The sequence below is a fragment of the Panthera uncia genome, chromosome C2 (genome assembly GCF_023721935.1).
Source record: "Panthera uncia isolate 11264 chromosome C2, Puncia_PCG_1.0, whole genome shotgun sequence".
In the NCBI taxonomy this organism is placed as follows: domain Eukaryota; kingdom Metazoa; phylum Chordata; class Mammalia; order Carnivora; family Felidae; genus Panthera; species Panthera uncia.
The window spans coordinates 66,108,286-66,123,685 of record NC_064810.1 but is presented as its reverse complement, the minus strand read 5'-3'; the positions used below and the strand labels follow the sequence as shown (position 1 = coordinate 66,123,685).

Sequence of the window (15,400 nt, the reverse complement as noted above, 5' to 3'; positions counted from 1 at the left end):
TAGCAATAAATTCAAACTAATAGTCTTGCTGTTAAGAGACTTCCTGAAATCAAAGGAGCTGGCTTTCCCCCCTTTCCTTAGAAGCTTAAGGAGAGCACGCATGATTTGGGTGACTACTATTGGAGCTTCTCACGTCCAGACCTGAGTCCTCAAATCTCACCTCTCGCTGAAGTGCCAGCTCAAGTGCCACTTAAGAGGCACTTTCCTAACAGTATTCACTCTTCTCTCACTCACGTCGAGATATCTCTGATTCTCTTTCATAAAGCCACCAGGTTCTATCCAAGTTCTATCAGTAATTGTTACTTGTCTTTGGGTGTCTCACTTTAATCCGGGTCTCATTTTTCATCAATAAAATGAAAAGATCATATTAGACGACCTACTTTCCGGCTCTTACTAATTTATGATTCTAAGAGTAAAACCCACATCCCCACTCCCTTCTCACAGCTCATTCAACAATCCTGTCACAGCTGGTATCCACAGTACCGGACTACGCAAAAACCCAAGCCATAGCGTGGGTCAGTCACCATCAACACCACAGAAGAACTCGGGCCAAGTGGCCCACCCATTTCACAGCGTTAACACCTGACCCTCCCCAGAACGCCCGCCCTCCGGGCATTTCCGGTTTTCCGCAGATCTTCTTCCGGAACACTTGCTCACGTCTGACTCCGCCCCCCCTCCATTCGTTAGAGACCATTGGCTCTTTCTTTGAGGAAGAGGAGAATTTCCTAATGTTGATTGGTTTCCGTCATTGTTGATGGGTTAGTTACAAACAAGGCGTGCCTGGTCTCCCTGGTAACGCTCTGCCAACAGCTCTGATTGGTTCTTGTCCTAATCCCATCTTCCGTCCCAACTGCGAGTGGTTGAGTCCCTTGACGGGGCGCGGCGGTGGTAGGTGTCGCGTACGGGATTCCCGAGCTGACGTGGCTTAAATTTGGGAGGGGGGCAGCTGGCGCCTCCGGCCGCAGCCTCTTCCAGGTGAGTGAGGGATACTCCCCAACTCCTCCCTTCTTTGAGTCTTTTAACGGTCACCCCTCCGCAGGGGCTGCCGAAGCGGCCACACTTGGGTCCCCTCCCTGCCCCTCCTCTTCCTATTCCGTCCTGGATCCAGCCCTACACACGCCTCCCTTCACCTACCAGGCCTAGTTCTAGTTGCCCACATGCCAGCTGGCCCTTTGGAAGGGCTTTGGGGGTCTCACTGCGCGGCCTCGGGGCACATATGCGCGGTCTGCTCCCTCCCCAGGACGTTTCTTCTCCCGGAGCGACGGAGAGGGCTCTCGGGTCAGTCCTGTCCTCTCGGCCTTGTTCCCTGAGCGGCCTGTTCAGGCCGCCCTGGGTTCGCAGTAGCTGACGTCGGAGAAAACCTGTCTGGCCCCTGTGCTCAGGTTCTAAACTTAGTTTCCGGAAAGGGAAGCGGGACCCAAAGGAATGAACGCTCTTCAGGGCGGAGATCACAGAAACGGTGGAGATAAAATGCAAAAAGGGACCTGGCAAAAGATCCTGCTAATGAGTTGCTGGTGAGATTTGGAGAGAGGAATAATCTTTGCGACGCCTTCAGCACTAAAATCCCAGGAATCAGGGGTAGACATACTGTTAGAGAAAGAGAATCCTGAAGAAAGTTCTGGAGGAAAAAGAACTTGATTTGGTGCTGTGGAGGATATTTATCTGCTTAAGGGGAGTGGTGTGTGGGAGTGCGAAGAGGAAAGTGAGTTCCTTGACAAATGAGGAATATATTTGTCCGACTTATTTTAAGAGTTCCATTTGGTCTGTGGGGAAAGGACAGTTTAAGTGTAGGACAGAGATATTTAAAATCACTGGGTAAGTACTTTCACTTTTGGCGATAGTTGGAAGCTTTCTGAACTCTTAAAGAACCTTACGGTTCTTTTTGCAAGATGGCAGTGGAGAACTCCTTACAGACAGGCTTGGAGGCCTTTCCAGAAACACGAAGTAATTAAAATTTGTATGGTCAGAATGACTATGAATGGTCAAACCCAGTAAACATTAACCTGGAAATGGCAGGATTTGGTCATGGAATAGATATAGGAAGAAGTTGAAGAGAACTAAAAAGTTGCAACCATTATACACTGACAGTTTCACAACTTTTACTTTTCATCCCTTGACCATGTACTTTTACTTAAATGCTTTCCTCTTCACTGCATTAACTTCGTTTGACCACATCAGTAGTTCCTAAACATTTTTACACACCCTATCAGTAGAACGTTTTTGAACAAGCATATTCCAAATATGTTATATTTAATTATGGATACCATATGCATAGCACAGTAAACATATACAAAAGCGTATTTAAAAGGATGAAAAAAAAATCTTGCCTACTCTCCAGGACACTCCTAATCCAATTTGGGAACCATTATAAAGTTTGTTTATTTTACAAGAAGGCTGTTTACATTTCTAAGTATCTACAGACTGGATGGAGAAAACTTTTTTTTTTTTTTTTTTTTTTTTGAGGTCCTCCATTCTTCTGGAATGGGACCTCCTAGAAATCCTCTTCAGGCGATCCATCTTTTTTCCCTCTGCTTGAGTCTTAAAGGCCCCCTATCTTTTTCCCTTTTGCATTAATGGATTAATTAAAAGGATGTCGATTTTATCCATTTATAAAAATAATAAATCATTCATAAACTTCTCTTGGTTAAATACTGTTAGGAATAAATTATTTGGAACACATCTCACCACTGATCATCACATACCAGTCTGTTGTTAGGAACCACTATATAAAAGGAGGTTAGGCTCTCTACTACTATATTTTTAATTCAGCCATGTAAAAATCAGCAGTATGTACTTTAGGTAAGTTGAAATTCAATACAAAAGGGTATAATATAAAAACAAAAATCTCTTTCTCCCCTATCTACTGGCCTTTTTCTCATTCCCTACTTCCCAGAAGTAAGCATTGTAAATAATTTGTTTCTTCTTAAGAAACTTTCTGATCAGACTCAAGCACTTACCTAATATGTATCCATCCCCCTCCTATTTCTTTCCCACAAGTGGAGTCATGATACACATACTATTCTATACCTTTCTTTTGCCTCTTGATACTATATTTTTTTCTATCCATAAGTATTAAAGTACCTGATTCTTTTAAAAGGCTATACAGCATGTCCTTGTAGAAATGTCAAAATGTACTTAGTGTGTTCCCTATTGATGGGCATTGGATTGTATTTATTAGGCATCACAAACACTGCTGTAGTGAATATATAAGTATATGAGTGCTCTCATGGCCCCAGCCCTAATTTCAGCCCCAGTGATGAATGTTGGGTGATGAGGTTACTCACAAAATAGATTCTTTTTTGTATATCTCCATCAGCCAAGAAGCTTTATGGTGCTCTGTGATTAGTTAAAATATATAATCTCTCTTATGCTGTAGTTTACAAACCTTAAAACTGGGGATATTGATAGTACCTCCTTGTTGGGGTTGTTTTAATAATAAAAAAGTAAAGTAATGAGGATATATAAGTTTTTATATGTAAAGCTATTGAAATAATACTTAGTGCATAGTACTGCTTATATAAATTATATCTACCATTTACTTCTAAATTTGTTAATGAAAACATTTTTTTGTGTCATGAAAATTAGCTTTTCATTTTGTAATTGTAAAGTTATATCATAATATTGGATATGTTTTTTTCCAGCTGTATAGCACCATTTCCTCTCAGTTCCTCAAACCAATTGAAAATCACTTTGAGAATTAAGGAATTAAGGAAAACTACCCAGGCTCAACCAAGTACACTTTAAATAAATTTGAGGAGTGACTTGGAGATCTCACCATTTTCTGTGGGAAAATGTGATTTAAATTCCAAAGCAGATGTGTACCCAGGCATGCACTATCTTCGATTATTTATTTTTTTTATTTTCCCATGCCTTTTGTACTAAGTTTTCTGTGGTTAGGGACATTACTTATATTTCTTTTTATGTTTTTGTGGCTCCTGGCATTATGCTCCATGCCAAGTAGGTACTTTGAAAATAATTATTTATAGCAAGCAGTGAAGACTTTGCAAAAATAATACTTATTAAATTTCTAGTGCCACCTCAACAGACGAGTGTTGAGATCCTGTGGCAGTGTTTGTGGAAGGTGTAGCTAGCATTGACTTGAAAGATTGTTTTATTTGCCTGTTTTATTGAAGGCTGGCCTTGGCATGAAGCCCTGATTTTTTTTCTTTTCCCAAATTGCTACTCATAATTCTGGTGCTTTATAAAACAATAGCAAGAGCATTTTTTGTCCCAGCAGTCACACATATTCCTTACATGAATTTATTACAGTGAACATGAATATTTTCCCCCATTTGTCCATTTCTGTCCTACAGTGAGCCTAAACAGAGGGGTAGATCCATCTTTCTTCATTTGGCTTAAGCATGACTACTTTGTCTCTTTTGCCCTCAAGTTCTCAACCTTTCAACTACATAAAGCACTTAACTGTGCCTGAGATACCCTTCCCAATTACATTTCCACATTTTCCTTTTCTGTTGACAGCCATACAAATCACTCTTGAATCATGGAGTCATAGTACTGGGCGTTAGAATATTTGTCAGTCTTCTTCACTTGAAGATGAGGAAACTGTAAGGTAACTTACCCAGCATAGTACAGCCTCTTTGTGTTGGAGCCAGAACTGAAGGCTCAGTTCCTGGCTCCCAATTTGGTGCTTGTTCCACTACTTCCTTTCTCATGGACCTGTCCGATTATTGTATATCTTTGAGAAACTCCTTTTACTTTGACCTGAAATGGTACATCCTTTATAAATGTAAAAAAAATATGTACTATAAAAAATGTACATATTTTTAAATGGTTATGTGAGGAAAGTAACCTATTTTTCATTTGAAGAGCTTTTTATCTTATTCAGTAATGCTTTTTTAGTAGAGATACTTTGAAATGTATTCATTTCTCTTGAGTGTCAGTTTTCTTTATCTTAGAATGGCAATGATGATGATACTGATCTTGCAGATTTTGTGAGAATTATAGAGAAATTTGTATAAAGTACATATTGCTCAATAATTATTTCCAATAATATTATCATGATCCTATGTTCATTTGTATGTATCTTCATGTGCAGTAATTTTCAGTAGGCTGCTGGTGGAGACACACCCTTCTCAGGAGGATGAATCAAAATCTCATGCATGGCAGTGGTGGATACCAATGGTGGGGAGAGTTTGAGAAAACATTTGGGATTTTAATTGTATATTTGGGGGGAAAAAAAAACAAAAAACTTTCCCAATAGAAATTACATAACCCTCACGGTCTTCTTGGCTAATGGTGATATACAAAAGATTTGATGTAGGGCATACCACCTTCAGTATACATGTGTGCATACGTTTGGCCACAGATGATAACATGTTTTACATTTCTCTAAAGGTCCTATGGTTCTAAAATGGTTGGGAATGTTGCCACAATGTCTGAAATCTCAGTACTTTCTCTATTTAGCCCTAAAGGTAGTAGCAGAAGCAAGCAGTAGAATCCAAGCTAGTTAGAGCAGAAAGTGTGAGTATGAACAGAAGGACTATGATAGAGGTGGGTTGAGGGTTGGTTTGAGAATCTGAAGTGAAGATGATGGGAAGTGGCCAGTGATTGAGGTATTTATAGGTCATGGTGTGTGACCAAGCCAGGGGTTAAGTTGAGTAACTCTGTTATAGACGGCTCTAGCTGTTAATTGATTTTTTAAAAGACCTTTTTATTGTAAAATAAAACTCAAGAAGAAAAAAACACACACACCAAAAGACATATAGCTTGATGAATTATTAAGAGGTAAGCATTCTTATCATAACTGTGAGGTCAAGAAATCTAACTTTGTCAGTCATCTGAGAAACTCCTCCATTTGCTCTCTCCTTCCTTTCACAGTAATCACTTCCTTGTGGTTTCTCTATGGTTTTATCACCCAAATGTGAATCTTTTCCCTCCCTTCCCCCCTTTTTAACTCAGTGTCTCTTAAGTCCTTTCCTTATAATTTTTGTTGAAGAACTTAGACTTTTTGACCTGTGGAGTTTCCCACACTCTGAGAATTTCACTTTCATGGGGCAATTCAGCATATTCCTGTATCCTTTGTATCCAGTTCTACCATTTTGTTTTCATTTGTTAGCTGAAATATTTTATATGGATATGGATCCCCTTATCTACTATTTGGTTCCTGAATGGTAAAGTTCAAATAGAAAAGTCAAGATAAATCCTTGACTTTGTTAGTTTTCAAGATACTTAGTTTACCTGATGAGTTTAATATGAACTTGTGGATTGAAGTATTTTTGGTGGGTTTCAATCTATTGCAATTGATATTCTTCTTAGAAACTCACTTGTTCCTTTGGCCTGTGAGAACCTTCTCAATTTGGATCCTGGGTCCTTTTTTTTGTTTGTTTTTTGTTTTTGTTTTTTTTAGGAAAAAAATGAAATTCACTTTTATTAACGAAGATATCATTGTGTATACTAAATTTACAAGGAAAAATCTATCAAAAACCACATAGAACTAATGGGTACATTTAACAAGGTCACATGATACAAGGTCAATATGGAAACATAAATTATATTTGTATGTAGAGCAACTATTTGGAAAATAATAGTAAAACAATATTAGAGTAGAATAAAAAATTTAAATACATAGGGATAAATTCAACAAAGTATGTGTAAACCCTGTACTATTAAAATTATAAAAAAAATACTGACAGAAATTTTAAAAGACCATAATAAATCCCTGTTTCTGGATTATAAAACTGGATCACATATTGGTTTTTTTTTTCCCCCAGGTCCTTTTGACATGACTCTAGTTAGCCTTTGATTGCTTCCTTGCTATTTGTATGACAAGATGTTTTAGGCTTATTGTGTACATTTCCTATTTCAGAACAGGAATTACCCATTTCTCTGAGAAGCTCTCCTACTTAAAAACATTATTAATGGAAAATAGTATTGCAAGACCCCAATCTAGCACTAGAGATATTCATTGCCTCTCAGTTTATCATTATTTTTAAGCCTTTTCAGTGGACAAATCTAGGAAAATAGATGTACTGAGGTAAAATGCCTTGTAAGTTTATACTGATGCTTTCAACTCAAATCCAAGATCAGTTTTTATCTTGAGGTTCTTAATTTCTTCTGTTTTACACCTGTATTACCTTTTTTCACATTGAAAATATGATAGAATTACTATGCCTGTTAATTGCTCAATTATTGCACTTTAATTCCACATGGTACATGTGGTACTTGTCAAGGAATAATAATACTAATACAGTCACCACTAATGTTGGTTATTGAAAATAGTTCTAAAGGGTTTGTTTTTTTTTTTTTTTTTCATATATGATTCACATTCTTCCCAGGTTTTCTTCATGGTAGCCCTATATATTGTTAGAGCATGTAATTATTTAATATTATGTTCTCTCCATATCAGTGTTAGTTCTACAAATAACTATATATTTAGTGCTTACCACCAGTCTTTATGATGATGTTTCTTTGATCATTTTGGTCATCTCAAGCTTTCTCTTTAGTAGGTGCCTTAGGAAATGTTCGTGGGAAAATTTTTCATGAATTTTCTTGCATGCTTTTAACATTCTCTCTGTGCTTTTTATATCAAAAATGAAGGTCATTTTTGCTGAAAATAAAATCCTTGGCTCACATTTTCTTTCCCTGAATATCTCAAATGTGGAACTCTAGGATATTTTTCCTGGCAAAAACATTATAAAAAGTCTGATATTATTATTATTATTATTATTATTATAATTAGACAAGTCACATGATCTTTTGACCTAAATCTTAAAGATTATTTTTAAGTCCATTAGTTTTACTAGAATGTCTTCTTGGTCATTATGGGTTGATAACCCCTGCTACATGGTAGACTCTTTCAATATGTAGCTTCAAAGTTCAAAATTTAAAATTTCAGTTAAATGCTCTCAGTTTTAGCTTTTTGTGTCTTTTCTGTAACTTTGGTTACAGAAACTTTGGTTTTCTTCTGCAGGGAATTTGGTTGTCCACAGTGCTTATCATCAATCTTTATCACTTTCTTCTGGTTCCCTTATTGATTACCTTTAAAAATTTTTTTAAGAATAAAAAAATTTTTATTGGGATGCCTGGGTGGCTCAGTTGGTTAAGCGTCTGGCTCTTGGTTTCAGCTTAGGTCATGATCTTGGGGTCATGAGATCGAGCCCCAAGTCGGGCTCTGCACTGACAGTGTGGAGCCTGCTTGGAAGTCTCTGTCTCCCTTTCTGTATGCCCCTCCCCTACTCAAACATGTGCCTCCCCCCACTAAATAAATAATAAACAAACTTAAATAAAAAAATTATTAGGAATAATTTTAGGTTTACTATAGAAAATATGTAGACAGTTTAGAGTCAACTATACTCCTGACAAAGTGAATTTGTCAAAACTAAGATACCAGTGATGATTCATAACTAACCTCCATACTTTCTTTTAATTTCATTAGTTTCAACATTAATGTCCTTTTTTCTGTTCCAGGATCAAATTATAGGACATCACATTGTATTTAGTTCATTCCTTTTTCTTTCTTTTTAAAAATTGAGATAAGTGTAGAGTCATATGCAGTTGTAATGAAATAATACAGAAAGATCCCTTGTACACTTTGTCTTGTTTCCCTCAAAGTTTAAAATTTTATAAAACTATTGTGTAATATCACAACCAGGATACTAACATTAATACACTCCCACCTTTATATGTGTGTGTGTAAGTTCTATACAACTTCATCACCTATCTAGGTTCATGTACCCACTGCTGCAGTTAAGATATCAAATAGTTCCAACACAAGAACACCTTCTGTTGTTTTTTTATAACTTCAACCACCTCCTGCCTTTCTGCTTCCAAACCCTCCATAAGCATGGGCAACCACTGATCTGTCTTCCATTTCTAAAATTTTGTGACTTCAAAAATATTATATAGGTGTAGGATTATATAGTATGTAACTTTTGGAAAATTGGCTTTTTTTTCATTCAGCAGGAGATTCATCGAAATTATTGGTTTGTTCCTTTTGATTGCTGTGTAGTGTTCTATGGTATGTATATACCACAGTTTGTTTAACCATTTTCTTGTCAAAGGACTTCTTTGCTGATTACAGTTTTGGGCTCTTACAACTGAAGCTACTATGAACATCCATGTACAGGTTATTGCGTGAATTTAAGATTTCGTTTCTCTGAGACAAATGCCTAAGAGTAAAATTGCTGGGTCATAAGGTAGTTGCATGTTTAGTTTACAGGTAATTTCTTTTTGATTTATAAAATTATCCTTTATCTTAACTTTCTTTTTTTCCTTAAGGCATGACTTATGAATGTTCATTTTCCTGGGTATTTTTTGTTTGTTTTAGTTTTATCTCATTTCCAAAATGATTTTTAAAACTTTTCAATTATTTCTTGAGTTTCCTCTTCAGTTTTGGGTTTTTCTACTGGGGAAGGTAAATTGATAAATATATTTGTTTTAATTTATTTCAAATCGAAGAAAACCTATACATGTGTTCAGCCAAGTTTGCATCATAGAACAACCTATCAAAGTTTAATCTTTCTTTTGTAAAAGTAAATATGATACATATCTCTATCATATACTTAACTATTTGTGCTCTGGTGTGCTCTTAGTTGGTGTATAAAAATGTATCAATTATAGTCAGCTATTAATTTTTGTTAACAAAATGTTAATATTGGAAATAGATATTGTCATTGTTATTTTTGAACTTTATTGAAGTATAATTGACAAAAATGTACATGTCTAAAGTACACAATGTAATATTCTGCTATACATAGACATGTTAAATGATGACCTCAATCAAGCTAATTGAAATATGGAAAGTACCCATCACCTTACATAATTACCATTTTGTGTTTGTGGTGAGAACATTTAAGATGTACTCTGTTAGCAAATTTCAGGTATACAGTACAGTGGGTTTTTTAAAAAATATTTATTTATTTTTGAGAGGGAAAGAGTGAGCAAGCTGGGGAGGGGCCAAGAAAGAGGAAGACAGAAGATCTGAAGCAGGCCCTGTGCTGACAGCAGAGAGCTCGATGTGGGGGTTCACTTGAACCACCCAGGTGCCCCAATACAGAGTTTTAAAAAAAATGTTTATTTTGAGAGAGAGAGAATGAGTCTCAAGCAGGCTCCACGCTCAGCATGGAGCCCAATGTGGGGCTCAATCACACGAATGCAAGGTCATGACCTGAGCCAATATCAAGAGTTGGATGCTTAATCGACTGAGCCACTCAAGTGCCCCTCAATAAAGTGTTATTAACTGTAGTCACCATGCTGTACATTAGATCTCCAGAATTTATTCATTCTGCATAACTGAAAGTTTGTATCCTTTAACAAATATCTCTTTATTTCCCTTACCCACTTTTCCTCGGCAACCACTATTTTACTGTCTGCTTCTACAAGTTTGACTTTTTTAGATTCTGTGCATAAGTGAAATCATGCAATATTTGTCTTTCTGTACCTGGTTTTATTTCACGTAGTATACTGTCCTCTAGGTCCATCCATGTTCTTGTAAATGACAGGATTTCATTATTTTTTTAGGGCAGAATGATATATCATACACACACAATTTTCTTTATCTGTTCATGTATCGGTAGACACTTAGGTTGATTCTATATTTTAGCTATTTTTTTTTTTAAATTTTTTTTTTTCAACGTTTTTTATTTATTTTTGGGACAGAGAGAGACAGAGCATGAACGGGGGAGGGGCAGAGAGAGAGGGAGACACAGAATCGGAAACAGGCTCCAGGCTCCGAGCCATCAGCCCAGAGCCTGACGCGGGGCTCGAACTCACGGACCGCAAGATCGTGACCTGGCTGAAGTCGGACGCTTAACCGACTGCGCCACCCAGGCGCCCCTATATTTTAGCTATTTGTGAGTAATGCTGCAATGAACATGGGATTTCAGATATCTCTTTAAGATACTGCTTTCATTTCCTTTGGATATATACCTAAAAGTGGCATTCCTGGGTCATATGGTAGTTCTATTTTTAAATTTTTTGAGGAACCTCCAGACCTTTTTGTGTAATAGCTGTATCAATTAATATTCTTACCAACAGTGTACAAGGGTTCCTTTTTCTCCACATCCTGGCCAACACTTGTTATCCATTGTTTTTTTGAAAATAGCCATTCTAACAGGTATGAGGTGATATTGTGTGTGTGTGTGTGTGTGTGTGTGTGTGTGTGTGTGTGTTTAAAATTTAAATTCAAGTTAGTTAACATATAGTGTAGTATTGGTTTCAGGAGTAGAATTTAGTGATTCATCACCTACATATAACACCTGGTGCTCATCCCAACAAGTGCCCTTCTTAATGCCCATAATCCGTTAAGCTCATCCTCCCACCTGATATTGTGGTTTTAATTTGTATTTCCCTGATGATTATTGGTGTTGAGCATTTTTTTTTCATACAACTTGCCCATTTGTATGTCTTCTTTGGAGAAATATCTGGCCAGTTCCGTTGCCCATTTTAAAATCAGATTGTTTCTTGCTATTGAATTGTTTGAATTTCTCACATATATTTTGGATATTAATCCTTTATCAGATGTATGGTTTGCAAATATTTTTTCCTGTTCTGTAGGTTGTCTCTTTATTCTGTTGTTTCCTTTGCTGTGGAGCTTTTTAGTTTGATGCAATCTCATTTGTCTATTTTTGCTTTTGTTGTGTGTACTTTTGAGGTCGTATTCAAGAAATTATTGTCAAGACCAATGTTAAGAAGCTTTTCCCCCTCTGCTTTCTTCTGCTAGTTCTACAGTTTCAGGTCTTGTGTTTAAGTCTTTAATACAGTTTGAGTTGATTTTTGTGTGCAGTATGAGATAGGGTCCAGTTTCATTCTTCTGCATGTGGATACCAGTTTTCTCAGCACCACTATTAAAATAGGGCCTATCCTTTCCCCATTGTGAATTTTTGGCACCTTTTTTGAACATCAGTTCGATGTAAATGTATGGATTTATTCCTGGGCTCTTTATACTGTTCTAGAGGTCTGTATGACTGTTTTCTGCAAGTATCTTAATGTTTCGATTGTTATAGCTTTATGTTCTATTTTGAAAGCAAAAGTGTTATGCCTCCAGCTTTATTCTTGCTCAAGATTGCTTTGGCCATTCTAGATCTTTTGTGGTTCCATATGATTTAGATTTTTCTTTTTTTAATTTCTGTGGAAAAAAGGCATTGGAATTTTGATAGGGATAGCATTGAAGCTGTAGATTGCTTTGAGTGGTATAGGCTTTTAATATGTTTTTCAAGCCTGTGAACATGGGATACCTTTCCATTTATTTGTGTCTTCTCAGTTCCTTTCATCAATGTCTTATAATTTTCAGTATACAAATCTTTCACATCCTTTGTTAAATTTATTCCTTTTTTAAAAAAATATAATTTATTGTCCAGTTGGCTTCCATACAACACCCATTCCTCATCCCAGCAAGTGCCCTCCTCAATGCCCATCACCCACTTTCCCCTCTCCCCCACCCCACATCAACCCTCAATTTGTTCTCTGTATTTAAGAGCCTCTTATGGTTTGCCTCCCTCCCTGTCTGTAACTTTTTTTCCCCTTTCCCTCCCCCATGGTCTTCTGTTAAGTTTCTCAAGATCCTCTTTCAACAATAGCCAAATTATGGAAAGAGCCTAAATGTCCATCAACTGATAAATGGATAAAGATGTGGTTTATATATACAATGTTAAATTTATTCCTAAGTATTTTATTTTTTTAAATGCTATTATAATTGGCTTTATTTTCTTAATTTTGAGGGGATAGTTTGTTGTTGGTACAGAGAAACATAATTTTTGTATACTGATTTTATATCCTGAAACTTTATTGAATTAGTTTGTTAGTTGTAATAATTTTTAAAAGTTTTTTAAATGTTTTTTTATTTATTTTTGAGAGAGAGGCAGAGCACTAGAGGGGGAGGGGCAGAGAGAGAGGGAGACCCAGGATCTGAAGCAGGCTCCAGGCTCTGAGCTTTTAGCACAGAGCTCCACCCGGGACTCGCTGGAACCCATGAACTGTGAGATCATGACGTGAGCTGAAGTCAGACCCTTAACTGACTGAGCCACCCCAGCACCCTGGTTGTAATAATTTTTTGGTGAAATCTTTAGGGTTTCTTATATGTAAGGCCATGTTATCTGCAAAAAGAAAATTTTGCTGCTTTCTGATTTGGGTGCCTATTATTTCTTTTCCTTGCCTCATTGATCTGGTTAGGACTTCCAGTACTATATTGAATAGATGTGGTGAGAATGGGCATCTTTATCGTCTTTCTTATTTTAGAGGAAATGCTTTTAGCTTTTTACCATTGAGTATGATATAACTGTGGGCTTTTATATGGCCTTAATTATACTGAGGTACATTCCTTCTATACTTACTCGGTTGCGAGTTTTTATCATGAAAGGATGTTGAATTTTTTTAATGCTTATTCTCCATCTATTGAGATGATTATGTGATATTTATCATTCCTTCTGTTAATTTAGTACATCACATTTATTGATTTGTGGATGTTGAACCATCCTTGTATTTTAGGAATAAATCCTACCTGACATGGTGAATGATCCTTTTAATGTGATGTTGAATTGAGTATGCTGGTATTTTGTTGAGGATTATTGCATCTATTTCATTGGGGATACTGGCCTATAATTTCCTTGTTGTGTCCTTGTCTGGATTCAGTATCCAGGTAATACTGTCCTCATAAAATGAATTTGAAAGTGTTTCCTCTCCTTCAGTTTTTTTTAGACTAGTTTGAGAAGGATTAGCATTAATTCTTCTTTAAGCATTTTTTTAGAGTTTACTAGTGAAGCCATCAAGTTCTGGGCATTTCTTTGTTGAGAGGTTTTTGGGTCAATCTCTATGTTATTGGTTTGTTCAGATTTTGTTTCTCATGATTCATTCTTGATAAGTTGTATGTTTCTAGGAATTCATCTGTGTCTTCCAAGTTATCCAATTTTTTTGCATATAGTAATTCATGGTATTCTCTTAAGATCCCTTATATTACTGTATTCTCAGTTGTAGTGTCTCCTCCTTCACTTATGATTTTATTCATTTGAATCTCTCTTTTCTTAGTCTAGCTAAAGGTTTGTCAATTTTGTTTATCTTTTCAAAAAACCAGTTACATTGAAAAACTTAGTTTTATTGGTGTTTTCTATTTTTTAAGTCTTCATTTCCTTTATTCCTGCTTTGATAATTATTTATTTCCTTCCTTCTGCTTTCACCTTAGTTGTTCTTTCGCTAGATCCTTGAAGTGTCAAGTTACAATGTTTATTTGAGATCTTTCTTTTTTCTTAATGTAGGAGGCTATCTCCACAAACTTTCCTCTTAAAACTGCTTTTGCTGTGTCTCATTAAATTTCCATGGATATGCCATGTTTCCATTTTCATTTGTCTCAATATAATTTTTTATTTCCTTTGTGATTTCTTCTTTGACCCATTGATTCAGGAGCATATTGTTTAATTTCCACATATTTGTGGATTTTCCAATATTCTTTTTGCTATTTTTTGCATATTAAAAGTAATTTTATTTCTTCTTTTAATGTTTTTTTTCTTTAAATTTAATTCCAGTTAGTGATCATACAGTCTTGTATTAGTTTCAGGTGTACAATATGGTGATTCAGCAATTACATACATCACCTGGTGCTCATCACAAGTGCACTCCCTAATCCCCATCACTTATTTAACCCATCTTCTACCATATCCCCTCTGGTAACCATCAGTTCTCTGTAGTTAAGACTTTGTTTTTTGTTTCTCTCTCTCTTTGATTTTTAGTTTCATACCATTGTCATCAGAAATAATACTCGATATGATTTCAATATTCTTAAATTTGTAAAGACTTATTTTGTGGCCCAATATATGATCTATATCCTAGATAGTGTTCCATGTGCACTTGAAATGAATGTATATTTTGCTGCTTTTGTTATGTTATGTATATGTCTGTTAGGTCCATTTAATTTAATGTGTAGTTCAAGTACATTGTTTTCTTCTTGCTTTCTTATGCTTTTATTGCTTTTCTGTCTGGATGACATATCTGTTGTAAGGGAATTGAAGTCTACCACTATTATTGTATTGCTGTCTATTTCTGCCTTCAGTTCTGCGAACATTTGCTTAATATATTTAGCTTTCTGATACTGGGTGTATACATATTTATTTACAAGTATTATATCCTCTTGATGAATTAACCCCTTTATCATTTACCCCTTTACCATTGACCTTTTCTCTGCCTGTCATTACAGTTTTTAACTAAAAGTTTATTTTGTCTTTTATTAGTCACCTTTGCTTTCTTTTGGTTACCATTTGCATGGAATATCTTTTTCCATCTCTTCACTTTCAGTCTCTGTGTAACCTTAGAGCCAGTGAGTCTCTTGTATGCAGCATATAGTTGGATTTTGTTTCTTAAATCCATTCAGCCACTCCATGTCTTTTGATTGTATAATTTAATCCAATTATATTTAAAGTAATTTTTGAAAGAATTTACTATTGCCATTTTATTA

The 15,400-nt window shown here is 35.9% G+C and overlaps 1 protein-coding gene across 11 annotated transcripts in view; it reads left to right on the top strand.

Moving 5' to 3' along the window:
- The first annotated feature begins 839 nt into the window (after window positions 1-839).
- GOLGB1 (golgin B1) overlaps window positions 840-15,400 on the top strand; it is an 89,311-nt gene continuing 74,750 nt past the window's right edge. For 5 of the 11 annotated variants that reach the window (XM_049628248.1, XM_049628247.1, XM_049628245.1 and 2 more), the window contains exon 1: window positions 840-975. The gene's annotated coding sequence lies outside the window, so the exon portion shown is untranslated. Of the gene's footprint in view, window positions 976-997; window positions 1,515-4,479; window positions 4,571-8,396; window positions 8,978-15,400 lie in introns of those variants that run through there. The other 6 variants (XM_049628250.1, XM_049628251.1, XM_049628249.1 and 3 more) reach the window with 4 other exon arrangements.